The following is an 18,945-nucleotide window of genomic DNA, read 5'->3' on the forward strand; positions in this document are numbered from 1 at the left end:
TCATGGCTGACCCCATCTGCAGATATGGGTCCATGCTGTACCTACAGCTGAATTGAGCTGAGCAACAAGAACAGCTGATTAATTTAACCTATTCCTGCACTACCTGCCATGTGTTACGGACAGCACTAGATGGAATGCATCCATTCTCACTTTCTTTTTCTTTCTTAGATTAGTGTTGAGATATTGAAACTCTTGGACAATGATTCCAGTCTCTCTCTTTGACCTGCACGGATTTTTCTGTTCCTCTTTTCCGCTCCAATAGGGGCTTATTCTTCGTTTTGTTGCGCTTTGATACTTAATTGGATTTTCTGTTTGATTGTTTTTTTGTTTTTTTTCCTGTATATTGAGGTCTTGCTCCCTTTCAACTACTGTCTGACTCGCACTTTGTTCTTCATTAACCTGTGCAATCAATTCAGCATCTTAGAGTCAATCCATACGTAGCCTAATAAAGAATACAGTCAAGACTTTTCACTTCGAGATTCTCCGTGACACTTTATGACTGAAAGAAGTAGTTTAGACGATATGTGGGGGTTGGCAGCTAATAGCTATCTGTGGCATTCCTGTAAGATTTGTCATGATGAAAAGTTGACTTGTTCACACTAAGCTGGTAGCAACATTTCACAATAAGGTCAAACATACACAAAACACATGTACAAGCACTGGATCAGACTTGAGAAGTTGTGACAACATAAACCCAAGGATGTCAGACAAGAAACACACACACACACACACGCACACGCACACACACACACACACACACACACACACATCGGGGGGATTCCAACTGAGGGTGGGACTATAATGGGATGGGGGCGATGATAAAGTGCCAGCAAAGAGAGTAATGAGCTGTGGGAGATCATGTATGTTTCAAAGGCCAGTCTAAACACAGGAAGTAGAAGCACACATCATGTGTTGCCATCATAAACTGATCTCATCTCAGAAATCTAAAGAAATGACTTCACAGACCAGACCAGCTCTGTTTGTGTTTAAGCAGACACAATAAAACACTTCCCATGTACACCAGTGAAGTCATTAGGCGCGTTTCCATTACCCTTTAAATTGCGCAAACATATGTGTAAAATATGCGTAAAAATATATGTGCAAATATATGCGTAAAAATACATGCGTAAAATATTGCGTAAAATATGCACAATGGAAACACGTCCATTTCACAAAAAACTCACAATTTTTTTTTTAAATTTATCACAAAAAAATTTTTAAGCTCACATGAGGAGGTTTTTCAGGCAATTCAAAACAGGAATATTTCGCAAAACTGCAATGGAAACAAAGCAATTTGTCACATCTCATTCATAATTTTGACGCATATTCAAGATTTTGATGCATATTCAAGTGTTTGTGCGAGAGTGGAGCGTAAACTGGATGGCAGGGAAGCGCTGGCACGAACACTTGCATTTTCCTATCAACAGTTTAATAAAGGGGCAAAAGTCAAACAAATATCGGAAAATTTGTCGATATATATAATATATATATATATATATTTTTTTTTTTTGGAATATTTTTTGAATATTTTTTTTGAACACCAAAAAAAAAAAACATATATATATATATATATATATATATATATATATATATATATCGACACATTTTCAGATATTTTTTTTTTTTTTTGGTGTTCAACTTTGCGGTTTAAAAATACAACAACCGTTAATTTTTCGTTTTGCAATTACGGGTTAAATAAAGGAAAACGAATTGACACAAAAGTACATAACTATTTGGACATAATACGAGAAAAGAGTTCTTTATTCAATTCATAAAAGAAACAATAATTACAGGAATAGCTACTGGACTGTAAACCTCAAAGAAATGCCACAATCAAGACCTCGGAGCAGAAATGAGGGAAAAACACCCAGGAAATCCGTGTCTTTCCCTGCATGCCATCAATGCTTGGATAACACATTGTAACACATTGTTGTCTTGGAGAACACACACAATGTCTACTGCGGTGGCTATGATATAGGCTATAAACCTACCAATTTTTTGCCACGATTAAGTTGCCATGATTTCTGGAATGACTTATCGCGTGAGAAAAAAAAAAAGTTTTAGTCGCATAACATCGGTTAATAGAAACGCCGTCATTTCCAAATAGTTTTTTATCGACGTTTAGAAAAAATGGCAAATTTGCGCAGATTTGTGCAAATCTGTAATGGAAAATCGCCAAGCGAGATTCGAGGCTAAGTGCTAGCCTCTGTTTATAAATCTGAGGGAAATAGTTAGGCATGGAAATATATAAATAAAAGCAGAAAAAAATTCAAATAGTTAAATAGCAAAGCAATGGATAATAGTAAACAATAATAAAAATAAAAACAATAATAAACAATGTTTTATTAATATTACATTATTTGTTTTAGGTTTTGTACTTCTTCTTCTACCACTACTACTACTACTAATAATAATAATAACAATAATAATAATAATGATAATTTAATTTACACATCAAATTTAATTTAATAATTTAACTTAATCAGGCATATTTAATGTCTATCACACAATCCTTTTCCATAGATTGGTTGAGTCCCTTTTGCATTCATCTGTTTGAATAAATATTCTACAAAATGTGATTATTAAAACTTCAGTGGTTGATGTTAAATGAACCATACATGATGCATACTCAGCAACAAATAAAACATTTAATGTGCTCCATTCCGTTTATGATTTAGATAGATTAGATAGATAGATAGATAGATAGATAGATAGATAGATAGATAGATAGATAGATAGATAGATAGATAGATAGATAGATAGATAGATAGATAGATAGATAGATAGATAGATAGATAGATAGATAGATAGATAGATAGATTATTTATAAAGACAGATTATGTCAAACACATTTGGACTGGAATAACGTACTGCTTTCAGGTAGGATATTATCTGAGGCATTATGACCATTTACGAACTATTACTTAATTGATAAAAAGCACGATAATCTTTTTCCTCTTAAAATAATTGCCATGTACTGCTATAGCTGTCAGAGTCAGTCTCTATATAGACTATCAAAAGCCCAGACCACCAAGTGGGAGTTTGACTGACACTTCAGAAGAGGAACACACATTTGATTCCTTTAAAAAGAAAGGTATAAAGTTTCTGTTTAATTTTCCCTGTGGAGAAGCTTACTTTCTAAAAGGGGGATCTGAAAAAGGCACAAAATGTGGTGGGAGCCAAGAAGAAAATTGAGATCACATTATTATGAGACACACTTATGCCGTGCCATGGTTTTAATTTTGGAGCACAAACAACAGGTTGGGAAAATAAAACAACAGGGTTGTGGAAAAAGGGATCCCATTAAAGTGAGTTGGCACAGAATGTAAAAGGAAAATGTTGTAATGATTCAACTCATATGGTGCTAAATGCAGTAATAGATGGCTGGAAGCGTTTTGCTTGAGGAGAGAGTAATCACTAGCAGGTATGCACTGGCAGTGATGTCATTCCACAGAGGGCCAGTTGCAAGCTGAGAGAGGGGTAATTTGATGCGTACAATGTGGCTGCGAGACAACGATCCAGGTTTAGCCCCATAGATAAAGGCCTACATGGGTGCTACATGTATCGTCTTACTAAAAGCGCTGCATTTATCACTGCAAATCTGGCCATCCTGGGACTATTCCGTGTGCTTAGGAACCCTGAGAGGTTCTTGGTGACGGAGCACCGGATGACCTTTCAAGCTACATGCCGATGAATGAAATATGCAATCTGCCCACTGCTGACGTGATATGTCTCATTATGTTAATGCAGGGCTGTTCTCAGTCTCCTGTGACAGAGATGACTTTCGACCTAGTTTTAAGATGCTGGGTAGAGCCCTTCAGATTCTACGTATATTGGGCCTAACAGAGGATGAATATTACCTGCTAAAAAGCCTATTATTAGGGTATTCATACATTTGAATTTCACTTTGAATAGGGACGACTCGCTCATCTGCTATCAAACACTAATGTAAAGTCACCAGAGATATCTCCCTTTCTCATTTTTTTTCTTATTCTTTTAATTTATGGGCTGTTAGCCTTTACTTTATATGACAAAGATCTGACATTAAAGTGTATAGAGAGAAGAAGTGGGACACAACGCAAGTCAGACTTAAACCATGGGTCCCTGTGAGAACATGGCTCTTTGCATATATGCATATACAGGTGAAACTAAAAAAAAAAATAGAATATCATTAATTTATTTCTTATGACTTACATAAGCCATAATCATCAAAATTATGACAAATAAAGGCTTGCAATGTCTCACTTTGCATGTAATGAGTCTATATAATATATTAGTTTCAACTTTTAAGTTGAATTACTGAAATAAATTGAATTTTTTTTTTTTCGAGTTTCACCTGTACACAACCACTTAAAAGTTCTGGATCAGTAAGATTTATAATGTTTTTAAAATATGTTCCTGTATATATATATTTTTTTCAGCATCATTACTCGAGTCTTCAGTGTCACATGATGCTACAGAGATTTTTTAGGATTCTTTGGTTAATAGAAAGTTCAAGAAAACAGCATTTATTTGAAATTTAATCTTTTATAACATGAATTAAAAGTATTGATTTATTTTATTTCTTTCCCCCCAAAAAATGAAATGAAAATCCTTAATGACCTAAGGTTTTGAAAGGTAATGTTTAATGTTCCAAAAGCTTTCTATTTCAGATAAATGCTGTTCTTTTGAACTAATCATGAAAGACAAACATAAATAACTGTTTTCTACATTGATAATAATGATAGATTTCTTGAGCATTAAATCATCATATTAGAATGATTTCTGAAGAATCATATGACACAAAAGTCTCGAGTAATGATGCTGAAAATTCAACTTTGATCACATGAATAAATTACACTTTACTATCATATCGAAAACAGCTGTTTTAAATTGTAATAATACTTCACAATATTACTGATTTTTTTGTTGTTGCATTTTGAATCAAATAAATGCAGCCTTGGTGAGCAGAAGAGACTTCTTTTAAAAACATTAAATATCTTACAGATCAAAAACTTTTGACTGGTATTGTATGCGTTGTGTGTGTGCTATAACCATGAGTAAACAATGAAAAGCAGTATATACAAAAAAAGTAAAAATGAGTGCTGCTCACTCTCGTATATGAGTGAGTGTTTACTGATAAAAGTTAAAAAACAATGAACTTGATCTAATTACACAATATTTCTCTGACTTTGCTGCACAGCTCACATCCCGCATTCCTTAATGTGGCTCACTCCCTCTGTCCCATGTGGACCACCTTTGCATGTGGTTTTCATAACTCGACACCTTCACAGAAAAGACCCGTGTGATCTGTTGGGAAGCCAAAGTGACAGCTAACAAAAACGGGCGGTTTTTGTCTTCACGAGGAAATGATTAGTATTTACTGAGCTGCCTTGAGGGTGTAATTGACCACTGGAGTGTGTGTGTGGGGGGGACATCAACACCGTGGTCAGGGGTGTTATTCGCAGCAGGGGCCGGCTGCTGTGATTAGCATGTGGAGATATCTGATTCATGCACAATGGGAGGTGCCCATGCAGGTGAGCTGATATATAGTTGGTTGCTATGAAAGAGGACTTCTACCTTTAATGAAATAGTCTCTCTCTCACTCCCTCTCTCTCTATTTTGATGTGACAAATGGAGACAGATTTAAGAATAAAACGGATGTTTTGTGCCAGTCTGTCCTAAGAGTCTCGTCTGTAAAGGTCACCTTTCAAACATTTCGCCACCATTTCTATTCCTCTGTCAGACTCGGTCACAAAATTCAACAACTTTTTTACGATTGTTAATATGATAAAAAAAAAAAAATAGATTAAAAAATGAGTGAGTTGGACAGATATTATTTATGCAATTGTCATTCAACTGCTCATCAATGTTGTTATCTTCAACCTGCCAAGGCGCTGATTTGAACTGAAAGGTGCATATTAATAAATTCTCATTCATATCATTTCAATTCCTTCTTATCAGTCATCGATGGAGCACAAAACGCTGGCCTTTAAAAGAATAATGCTATTTAAATGATGTTGCGTCTGTTTACAAACTCAATTCTATGGCTTTTATATTATAGTCTCCAAGTAATTTCTAAGCTAAGCCAAAATTCACACAAGCACTGGACCTTTATCATAAAATAATACAAAGAAGGAAAAAAAAATGCTACCATACAGCATTGAAATGTACTGAAAACAATATTAAGTAATTGGGCCAATTATGTTACTGTTATTTCCCAATCTGAGCCCACAGCTCTTGTGTGACCAAAACTGTGTCTATGAGCAGCTTAACTGCTGAGGAAAAAAAATAATTAATAAATAAAAAGTCTTTATCCACTACTAGTGTACGACTATAGTTCAGCTTTGTCCCTGTAAGTAAACAATTACTCATTCTAAGTTCCCTGGACTAGACTCAAGGCTCAAGGGATTTGTGTGCTGTCTGCCAAACAATGAGAGGAGATATGCTTTAAAACAGCCAGGATTTGAGCGGGAAAGACCAGATTGGTCGAGGACTGAGGCTGGATGATAACAATAGGATTCAAGGTAGGGAGAGTGATCGCTGTGGATTTTCATAAAAAAACATACTCATCCTATTATGTGATTTCTCTCACTAGGCAATTAGTTTGTCTGTGGGTATGTTTTTTGTTTGGCATATTTCCATATGCGCTGCTATTATAAAAGGGCCTATTTTAAGCAGTCACCATAAAAACACATTGATGTTACTAACAAAAATACTAAATGGAGCTTGCGGCGATACTAATAATGACAATATCAATAGTGCGCGCAACAGAAGCACCAACACAACAAATATGATCTGTTTTATGCTCAGCGGACATCATTTTTCTTCTCCAAATGCATTATGTGGGGAACGAGTGCGGCTGATTGCATTTGAAACGTATTATGGGACATCTGTCTAAATCTGAGATGATGTAATTATATAATTGAACATGTGGAGCTCTTTCCTGGAATATGGTTATTGGAAGTTGGCACGGGCTGAGAGCGACCGACCACAGCCGTTACGAGAGAAGAGAGAAAGATAGAGCAAGAATGTTCCAGAACATGATGTTGGCCGCTTTTAAAAAAAATAAAAAAATACTTGGAAACTCTACGGTGTGCTCAGACAGCCATCTTTTAGAAACCATCCTTATGGAGTTACTGTATATCCAGCCTTTGTGCTACAGCCTTGCCAGCATTGAAATATTCCCAGCTTATAAATGTATATATGAAAATACTTCAAGGCCATATCACCAAAACATGTGAAAAACACACATCTATGAATAAGCCAGAAGCCTTTGGTCTGAGAATAATACTGTAATAGGTTTTTTTTTTTTTCTAACATCACAGATATTTCGCTTGATTGAATTTTTTTTAACCTTCTAATGTTTTTTTGACAGCAGAATCCATGTTTTTCATCAAAATAAATTTGACGTAATATGTTGCTGATGTGGAGACGTCACACAACGCAAATACATAAATGTGCCTGTTGTTTTTCATCAAGCACAGATTAATTATTTGTCTAGAGCAGTGCACACAGCTGCCATTGCACACAATAGCTCTGGTAAGTTTGTGTCAAGCACACACTTCTGCGTGGGGTGCAAACACAGTAGCAGGTGCTGTAGAAGTTAGTACTAAGCCTGCTCAGACCATTCATCAGAACTGTTATTCATGAGCTTGTCTGCACTCCATGCTAAAGAGAAGAAACATGTCAGGCAACTGCCAAACAGAGCATTCACCTGCACACCTGCACTGCACCCTATCAGTATTCATGCATCTAACTACAGCTGTTTCAGCCCACAGCCATGAAAAATGGTGCGGAGAAATATTTTATGCATAGACGTGTTGATTGCGGGGAAAGATTTTTACTGGTGTTGCCTGTTTAACACATTGAACACATGTATAGCTGGGAAGAAAAGTGTTTTAAGGTGCTTTTTTTTTTTTTTTGTATATAAATGAATTTTTTATGATCTTTTTATATTCTTTGGCATTGATAAAAGGATACCTCAGAAAATGAGAAAATAAAAAATTCCAAGAAGCCCCTGCAGCTAATCTGTGAATATATAAGATGAATAAAAAATGACCATAGACACTGATGAGTGGATGCTCCCTCATCATGATTCTCCATTAGTTACGTTAGAGAACAATGAGAGAGTCACATTAGGTTACAGAGAGTGAACTTTAACAAGTTCTCATTTTGTCATACATGTTCATAAATATAATAATATAATAATAATATAATTTGTTCGTGTTTGAGTTTCTTTGTTTATTCTCTAGTCTGTTCACTCAGTTCTCTCCATATATATGGTTTCTAGTTGATTGTGTTCAGTAGGTGTGTTTCATTAAAGGGTAACTAAACCCAAGCCAACATTTCTTTTGGTTAATGATTTGTAAGAATGGGGTTTTATTAGTGCTGATTCGAGTAACTTTTTTGACATTTTGATATAAATTGTTTTAATTCTACAATATACGGTGTAAAAACATCTGAGTGCTGCCCTCTTCAGTTTGAACGGTGACAACTGCAGTTGAATTTTCCTATTGGATATTTGCGGTGCTTCGTGACGTAATCGGTTAGAGCTTTTTACTATTACAGCTATCAAGATTAACGAATTGAGAGAAGTTTTTGAAGTATTTACATCTATTCCCAACACATAAAATGTTGCCATGATGAGCACTGATCAAGCAGATGACGTCATTGATTTCATAACGAGTTGTCTAGATAAACCGCTGTGTGGAAAGATTGTTCTTTGATCGATTTTTGTATAATTTGTTCACAATTTAAATAAGATTATTCTCATCCTACTAAAAGAAACGATGTGAAGTTGATATTTTATTCACTGGCATACTGATTGCATCCGCAAAGACCCTTAAATTTAAGTACACATAAATGGGCAAAGATACATCAACTATTTTAAAATAAACAACCAAATACCCTCATTTTTACCCGTGTCAACATTAAATGATGACAATAAGGCACAGTTGTATTTAACAAGTTACCACATCTTGTGGCATTATAAAGTAATGTACTTTTTTTCTTTCTTGCACAACCTATAAAAACTATTTACTATTAACTATGAGAGCAGCTTTTCAGGTAAAATAGCTTGAACTTCACGTCCAAATAACGTTTTTTTGGCAGTGGTATTTAGTTTATCCCGGTAGGTTCCCTTCTCTTTTTCTTTAAACATCTCCATTTCATCCATTCTTCTTCAATTTTACCTCGTTTTAGCCAAACACCCACTATTATACCGAAGGTAAACAGAGATCGTGCATATAAAGATGGCGCCCACGTCCCATAATGCAACACGGCGTGACGTACGTCCACATTCCCTATACATCTCTGCATCTCCTCACGAGCAGCTAGCTGAAACTCCTTCTTTATGTGTACGGGTGTTTATGTGTACAGTTTTGTAAGATGAAGGTGATAAATCAATGACAGATATTGTGGGTAAACTATTCCTTTTTGCTTGTTTCCATCATGTCACATATAAACAAGAGCACGAGGATAGTACGGATCCCTAAGCTTAGCTAAAAAAATAGTGGAAAGTAGATGACAACAACAACAAAAAAAGACCCAACAGCTAATCTGGGTTCAGGGAAACAGAGAGGCAATCAAATTCTTTCTTATGAGGCGAGAAAAGAAAGAGGGGAACACAGACAATGGCATAGCTGATCAGAAACATTAGGCGCGTACCAGGCCTAGGCTCCCCAGCAGGTGGTCCGAGTTCGGAGCTCTTCGACAGCTCCTCTTAATCCCCTTTCAGCCAGGCTTCTCTTCCTGCCCCTGACCCCACGCTGCGATGAAGTTATCACCCAACGCAGCCTGGCTCTCTGGCCGCTTCAAAAACACTGCGGCATTTATCGAACGGCCATTTATCTGCATGAAAGGAGTGCAATTTGCCCAATAATATCGCCACTCCATATGAAAAAAAAAGCGCAAAACTCTGGTCTATTCAATCAAGAGAAAACAGAATTCAAAACCTCTCAGAAACCTCTTTCTTCTTGAATTTGAAGGAAAAGCCTAACAATATGTACTATTACTATGAAGAGAGGAGTCCAGAGAGGTCAACGGCTAAGGAGAATGTGATTCCGACGCTTCCATTTGTTTAAACAAAGCAACGGAAATAGAGAGTTAAAGAGGCTTTAAACATGTAAGGATGCGCAACTGGGGCAGGTTAAAAACCTGGATATATAACAATGTAACATTGAAAACTGGGACAAACAAGTAAAGGAAATGACAAGGGCCAAGATGGCGGCGGTAAGAATTGTAGACTGTACGCTAGTTGCCCTACTTCATCGAGGTGCAGCGTCTCAAGCTGACAAAAGCTGAAGCAGACAGCTGAAGTGGCAGGGATTTCAAAGCGAGAAGTGGGAGAGTCATTCCGTGCCCACCCGCAGAGACATATGGGGAGGAATACAAAAAGTTTTTTTTTGGGGGGGTGGGGGGGTGGGGGTGTGTTTTCTCTCCTCTCACCCTCCCCTTTCTCTCTCTTGGTTTGGCGTGGTATGAACAAAGACAGAGGGCATTTTAATATCATAGGAGTGCTGTGCCTTTGATTCCATAGAACGAATACTAACCAAACGCATTCTCATTGGTTCATCTAGGCTAGTCGCTGATTGGATGACGACGTTAAGCCTTGGAGAGATGGGAGGAAGTCTTGTACACACTGACACACTAACACGATCACAATATGTAGCCTATTCACGCAGATGTTTTCCAGTTTTAGGCTTTACGATACAAAGAAAATCAAGTCACGTTTTAATTGTTGATGGGCCAACCGACTGGTGCGGATTTCAATAGTTATTTTTATTCGCTCCACTGTATTGTTGTGTAGCTCATTCATGCATAGCATTACATTCCATTCGTGATCTTCAGTACCCGAGGTTAATCTATCTAACAGTCCTGACCAAATGGAGTAACTAAATGGCATTTCAAACAGGGGCTTCACTCACCTGACCCACAAGAAGTGACACATAAGGATACCATCTGGTCAGTCAGATCTGCCCCAAGCATTGAAGAACTTATCCATGGATGAAGGTCAAGGACTAGCAGACATCAGAGCATCAAGGCCAGAAATCAGCAAATCAACCTGCAAGGAAAGAGGGAGGAGTGTTTATTGAGTTTATTTCTTTGAGGACAAGAGAAAAAAAAGAAAAAAAAGAGGGAATGGATGCCGAGTCTCACACAGTGGGTTCACCGCAGATGTTCTTTTTACGGGCAAAGTTCACTTTGGCTTATTAGAAGATGGGGTAACATAGACTAATGGTGTAATTAATGTAGTTTGAACGAGACATACTGTCAGTTCAGTCAAGCCACGCCACAATTAATGCTATTTAAGATCTAAATGCAAGAAAAATTGGATTTGAAAAGTAAATTAATTAATTAATAATAATAACAATAATAAGTGACATAAACAGACTTCTAAACAAACCAAACAAACAAACAAACATTTGAGAAGTTCAGATGCAAAAGCCTCTAAATGCCATTTGAAATTTTCTTATTTAATGATGATTTTTATCAAACTTGTATATTTAAGTTCAACAATTTCACTTAAATAACAATTAATAGGTAATTAGCATTGCCATTTAAGTGAAATTACTGAACTTAAATATACAAGTTTGATAAAAATCATCATTAAAGAAGAAAATTTCAAATGGCATTTAGAGGCTTTTGCATCTGAACTCTTCATATATACTACCGTTCAAAAGCAACATTGATAATAACAAGAAATGTGTCTTGAGCACAAAATCAGTATATTATAATTATTTATGTAGGATCATGTGAGACTGAAGTAATGATGCTTTAAAATTCAGCTTTGCCATCAAATTAATAAATGACACTTTAGAATATTAAAAAAGCAAACAGTTAAAGTTGTAATAATATTTCACAATATTACTGCATTTTTGATCAAATGAATGCAGCCTTGTTAGGCACAGGCACACTTTCAAAAACATTAAAAATCGTAAGATCAGTTGTGTATAAGTCCAGAAGTAAGCTCCAAATGTGAGTAAAATATTTAATATATAAAATAAAAATGTACTATTATATGGTTTAAGTTAACTCTAACATACAGTAGATAATTATAGAGAACGGCAACATATACACATATGCAAGTTACATGAGCGATTCATCTACTAAAGAAATCTCTGTTATAGCTGTATCTTCTATCAACTTTCACCTCAGTTGAAAATTTGCTGTCAGAAGTTGATCTGGGATGCTTAAGGTTTTTGTTTTTCTCCAGAACTCATATATGTGCTTTGTGCAATATACTTCACATTAAGCCATCAAAATGAAAATAAAAGTAGCAAAAGCATATTTCTTGAGGCAGATGCAGTTTGAATGAGTGAAGGAAACTAGCTCATATGGCACAATTACTTGCATTGTTTATCACTAAAATGCAAGGAATAAACGGTTGAATAAATGTTAAAATGGCAAAAATGCATGCAATATTGTATACATATAAAGGCTGGTAAAAAAAAAAAAAAAAGGCCAGTAAAATCCACAAATTTCTCTCCACGCTAGCTAGAATCAGCCTTCAAACAAACCTGACAACCTCCTGACTGTACTTTCAATCCCAACTAGAGGCTGGACACAAGCTTTGATACTAGATAACACACTTTTTTGAAGGCCTGATTATCATTCATGGATTCACCTAATCAGGGCTTAATTGAGAGCTATTTGCCGAGTGACACAGTTTTGCATATTCTCTTCTCATTTGCAGGAGAGATAGTGTGTGTGTGTGTGTGTGTGTGTGTGTGTGTGTGTGTGTGTGACAGAAGGAGAAGAGAGTGAAGAGTATTAGTTCCCTATGGAGACGGGATCTGGACAATGGACGGTTGGGAGATAGCATGAGGGGTTTTTGGGCGGACCTCCTGGTGAGCTGTAAAGCACAAACAACTCAGTGTTTCAGAAGATAAGAGAGAGAAAGTCTGTCTAACCAATCACTATCATCTACTCAAGACCAAAATCATGATACAACACACCATACAAGACCAACCTACACTACAGAGTGAACTAGCACAACCTCAGCTGAGCTGCATCAATGCTAACATCCACCAAACACAAATATACATAGCTCACCTAAAGGTTTACAGTAGATATAAATATTTGGAGGGATGCAAAGAGATATGCAGATATATGTATAAAAGCAAATAAAATCGTAGACATGCATTGTCATTCTCTAAAAAAAATCTCTCAACAGTGGAAAATAGAAGATGCAGGTAAATTCCACCATTTGAACAATGTGCAGTTTAATTAAGTGTCTTGTGTTGTCCTCATTCAGTTTGTGCAGTCAGATGAGATGTTGTCAGGCTATTTGTTAGTGGCATTATTCTAATGCTATTTTCATAACTTGCTCAGACACACACACACACACACACACACACACACACACACACAAAAATAAAATCTCTCCTCTCAGAAAACTTTCCTGTCAGATGTTATACTGTGCTCATTATACATAATATGTTGTGTTAGCTGGGAAGGATTTGAATGCAGGTCTGATGTCCATTCTATTCATCAGTATCAGTGTTCATTTGTTTTATTAACAAGTCATGGTAGTATTGTGTAGTTACCATGGTAACTGTAATTTCCATAATCTTAACCCAATATACCACTTTATTTTCATGTTGTGTTATTTTCTTTTTGATGACTGTGGTAGCTCATACTAACTTATTAAATATATTGTATTAACAAAGAATATTTTGGGACTGCTATTTAACCCTTATGCTGCATTAGGGACATTTTTGGTCTTTTGCAGTTTAATTTCTTTGACCATTTTGGCTGTTTTAATGCAAATGGTATGAAATTTGGCAAAATTGTGACTTTTTGGATACATGTAAAAAATGTGATCCCATTTTGCAAAATATGTATAACACACACTGTGTAGATCAAATAGTAACACTCAGCACCATAAAGACCAAAAATGGCCCATTGAAACCCATTAAAACGTTGTTTAAATCTGAGGCTGTCAGTAATACATGAAACATGATTTTTGCACAAACATCCTTTCATTTTGAAGCAAACGCATTATATTTGCATTATATAGTGTATTCCACCAGATGACGTCACTACATATTTATTCCCTATGGGTGGAAATGCACCTTATTTTAGGCAATAGGCAATGTTTAATAGGTGGCCATTTTTGGTCTCTAACACGCTAAGTGGGATTTTTTGCAAAGTGGGACTGTGATAATCCAAATCTAAAGTTTTCTCTTTGCATTTAGTTTATTGAAAATAATTGAATTTTTGTGTTTTTTCCTCTTATACAAATCGATGGTTTTGCAAACAAAACTGGTAATTAAAGGGTTAAAATCCTGAAATTGAATACATTTTTGGTAGTTATGATGAGGACTGATGCTGGTTAAAAGATTTAACTTGGTAAAAGTGGAAAATAATAATAATATATAATATTTTAGGCAGTGTTTAACATGTGGCCATTTTTGGTCCTTAATGCACTCAACGGTGTTAAAAATCTAATGCAGCACAAGGGTTAATAGTCTTACTTAGTGATATTCTTCCAATTTGTGTGTAAGTAAACAACAAAAAAAGTGTTACTGTGTGTGTGAGAGAGTGTGTGTGTTTAAAAAATATATTTTCTTGGTTCAAATTCCTAAAAATTTGGGTTTTGGTTTACTGACCATGGGGAAATGTTCCTATTAGGGGTGTGACGATATTCGAAGCGAACCAAAAAAAAAAAAAAAATTCGATACTCTTATTGCGTACCGAACACGTCCCGACCCGCCCCCTGCTACCCCGGCCCCGCCCAGCCCGGCTAAATGGACCTCATGTCTTAATTTATTCAGTATTGAAGACTAACCACCCTTAACACCAAATAACAAGCTCCGTGTTTTGTTACTTTTGATAATAAGCAAGGTGTAATCTTTCAAATTCTGTCTATTTGATCCCGAAATTCAAACAATAAATGGCGTTTTGGCGCTCTTTGATGTGGCGTGACAGATCGCTGTAGGCCTACTAGGCTCCTCATTTCAAGCGGCAGCGTGGCACGTGAGTAAACACGATAATTTCTTCCTCAGTTACAGAATGGACACCTGAAGGTTTGTTGAAATATTGAGTATACTTACTGAAAGGCATCATAAATCATGTAATCGCTCAATCAGTGTTTCAGATGCAGAAAGACAACAGCATAGCTTGTCACTAGCATTATATTTACCTCAACAGGCAAGTGATTCAGTGTCCACAACTTTGGTTCCTGTAAATGATCTCTTGGACTAAATAAATGCACTATGTTAGCCTATAAATTATATTTTACTTGACCTGTTAATCATATCTTGATTATTTAATGTATGTTTAAAATATATTTCAGGAAAATGACAACTGTGTAAATTATTATATTTCAATAATAAATTAGAGTAAAAACACAAGTTCTGTTCAGTTAAAAAAACTGTTCAGTTTACGTGTTTTCATACAATGTGTTGTGTGCTGATTATTATATCTAAAAAAATATATAGCATCTGAATTTAGGTTAAAAGTCTAGGCTACAACCATTCAAGTTATACTGTAGTAATGTGCAGCTCCCTATATAGTTTACAGCATTTGAAGATTTTTTTTTTAATCCTTGTGAAACGTTTAATTGTAATTTAATTAATTTAAAGACAAATACAAATACAAAATAATTTTTTTTTTCATTAAACCACTGTTAAAAAAACAATCAAAAAAAAAAAGAAAAAGAAAAACAATTTTAGCTTTCTAAACCGAACCGAACCGAGACGTCAAAACCGTGGGAAAACCAAACCGTCAGTTTTGTGTATCGTTACACCCCTAGTTCCTATGTCCAAAAAGATGAGAACCACTAATATATACATCACTTCACTCACCATTAGCATGCATGGCAAAAAGTTATTTTCAAACATATAACCCAAGCCCTGCTCAAAGGTAAATGTGTAGTTGTCCGTGTGTGTGCGTGTGTGAGAGAGAAAGCATGTTTACATGCACAAAGTCTCCGGAGGCCATGTTTGATTATTCCCTTGTGCTGCTGTGAATCTCCTCTATCAAACTCATGTGGGAAATCCTCAAAGCAAGAAGCCTCTCGGACAGCTCAAATTTTCCAGCCTGTGTGAAGACGACTTCCTTGAGAATGCCACAATAAAAATATGGATCACTTCATAAAAAGGAAAATAGGATTCTGTGAGCAATGTGTTGACATGAGAACCTCTAATTCTATGAAAACTGATTCAGAGAGAGAAAGAGAGAATATAGAAGATAGGCTGATAGATAGAGAGAAATAACAGTCTAAATCATGCTTGTCCACACATAGCCAAGAATGACTCAGGACAGACATGTGGTCTTGCTTCAAACTGATTTATCATCTGTTAAAGGGGTGGTTCAGAATTGGACATCGGGCCTCATTTCCAAGTTAGACTTAGTGTTATTTATCAGCGGAGACAGTTTTCAAAAATTTCCATCCAGTCGTTCCAGTTGCATAGTTCGCCGGTACTATGCTAGCGTGAGTCAATGGTAACTGCTAGCCTGCCATTAAAAACAGTTTTACCCACTCCACAATACACCAAAAGCAAATACATCATAACGCCAGACTATCAATGTAAATGTCTGTTGAGAGAATGATGTTAGAAATCAAACTACACTTTCATTGCATTGCAAGTTATACTTTGTTCCCTGTATTTGTTAGCACCGTCTACAGCAGTGGCGGAGTTATATGTAGTTACTAGGGGTGTAACGGTACATGTATTCGTATTGAACCGTTTCGGTTCGAGGCTTCCGGTTCGGTACGCATACAAACCGAACGATTGCTTGGATCATTTTTCCTGCCGGCAAAATTCGCGCTGACGCGGCCAACACATCGTTGCGCAACATCAAATGGCAAATGTAATGAAAGCAGAACGAAACTGCGCTACTCATTATCTGCTTCACTGATCGTTTATTAGTTCGGACCAGCAACATCTGTGCAGCGCGAGCCGATCTCGATCAGGCAACACTGTTACCACACCGCGCGAAGAGATCCGGTAAAGAAAACATTTGAATTCGTCATTGAGGTAATAACATCGCTGCGAGATCTAGTGAGATGCATTCACATTTCTCCGTTATTAACCGTAGATCTCTATTAGATCAAACAGCGCTGTCATGGAAACCAGGAGAAACATTGTGCCGTGAATGAACTAGTACTTTACGTCCACAGACCAGCAACATTCACCATGGATTTAATATAGTAACACTAACTGGAACCAGTTTGGCTGGAATGGTGAAATGCTTTCAAGTACTTCACACATCTTTTTCCAGCACTTCAAAATTCAAATATTATATAAATAAATATATTTAAATGTTATTTTTAATGTGATGACCAAAACAGTATTTGTTCATCCTTCAAAGATGACCCCCATTTATAAACCTGAAAGTTTCAAGATCTAGGAAAACTCACATTTATTTAAAAATATTTTTTCTTTAAACAAATAGGACATTTCTCTGGCATTTCTTTCTTTTTGCTGTATCGAAAACGTACCGAACCGTGACTTTAAAACTGAGGTACTTACCGAACCGTGATTTTTGTGTACCGTTACACCCCTAGTAGTTACCTAGGCAACCAAGAGAGGTAGTGACTCGCGCTAGCCTAGCAACGGTGAACTATGCAACTGAAACGACTGGATGAAAATTTTTGAAAACTGTCTCCATTGATAAATAACACTAAGGCTAACTTGGAAATGAGGCCTGATGTCCAAAATCCTGAACCCCTCCTTTAAGTATTGATTCATGAAGGTGCCATACTAACAGGTATTTAAAGTATACCATTTAGTTATATATCTTGAAATTGTAATGGTTGCAAATACATTTATTTATTTATCATATAAAGCTGATTTTTTATTTTATTGTATTATTATTATTTTTTTAAGTAATGTCACTTTCATCAAAATCATCATTTCACAAATTGGGGGAACTTAACCATGTTCCATCATTTATGCTAATTTTACAATTTTCACATCTGAATGCTAGCAAAACCTCACCATTGAGCTTGCAATGAAAAATAATCCCTATATGTATTGCAAATAAAGAACAAATTATTTTCACAATGAAACCATCTGGGGTCCAGCACTTCAATGCTTCTCACAACTGATTACAGCCATCACTCATCATCGATGGTATTTTGTTTACAGTAAAAATACCACAACTACAGTCATGGAAATATTTTATTGCTACCTTTTAAACATGCAATGAAAAAGACACATTATGGAGCATAAGTCAAATATCTCTGCACTTTCAAAGTTAATTTAGTTCCTCCTCATCTTTGTAAAACTAGTCAAGAACAAAAAGCTTACGTGTTCCTAGGATGAAAAAGCAGAGCAGTGGTATGTGATTGATTATAATTGTGTTGACAGTCTTCTCTCATTCCTGAAATTGTTGTGAGATGAGTTTTCAGGATGGACAGGACAAACGCCTCATTGCTGGCTGCATTACGTGACCTGTGGCCTACACATCCCGACTGACTGGCAGTGGTGAGTTTTAAAATCTGTTTGTTTAATTGCAAAATATGCTTTGAGGACTACTTGGTAATTCATTCTACTTGGTAATTCATAGTGTTTATTCATGTTTAACTTTCCAAAACAAGACTCATGGTAGACTATGAATAGCAAACGCATAAAATTGTATATTTTTTTTTAAACTGTTTTAATAATATTAAATTATGTAAACCTATATTAGGTCAAATTAACATTTGTCATGTCTGAAAGATAATAAAAAAGCTAGCTGAACAATAACAATATTCTGTAATATTCAAGACACACAGACAAAAGTTTGGTAGAAACAGTAATATTGTGAATAATTATTACATCTTAAAATTGTTGTATATATATAATAACAATTAATTCAGTTTTCAATGCTACATAATCTTTTAGAAAACATTCTAATATGCTGATCTCTTAACATCACTTATGTCTATTAATGTTTAAACCAGTTGTACTGTTTGATATTTTTTTTGAAATCATGATCCATTTATTCCAGGATTATTTGATGAAAAGTTCA

The 18,945-nt window shown here is 35.8% G+C and overlaps 1 protein-coding gene across 1 annotated transcript in view; it reads right to left on the reverse strand.

Annotated features, from left to right (window-relative positions):
* tenm3 (teneurin transmembrane protein 3) overlaps positions 1-18,945 on the reverse strand; it is a 343,805-nt gene that overhangs the window by 298,649 nt on the left and 26,211 nt on the right. Inside the window, exon 2 of the mRNA XM_089132127.1 lies at positions 10,908-11,044. The gene's annotated coding sequence lies outside the window, so the exon portion shown is untranslated. The remainder of the gene's footprint in view (positions 1-10,907; positions 11,045-18,945) is intronic.

The sequence above is a fragment of the Pimephales promelas genome, chromosome 6 (assembly GCF_988280905.1).
Source record: "Pimephales promelas chromosome 6, fPimPro1.hap1.1, whole genome shotgun sequence".
NCBI classification, from domain to species: Eukaryota; Metazoa; Chordata; class Actinopteri; order Cypriniformes; family Leuciscidae; genus Pimephales; species Pimephales promelas.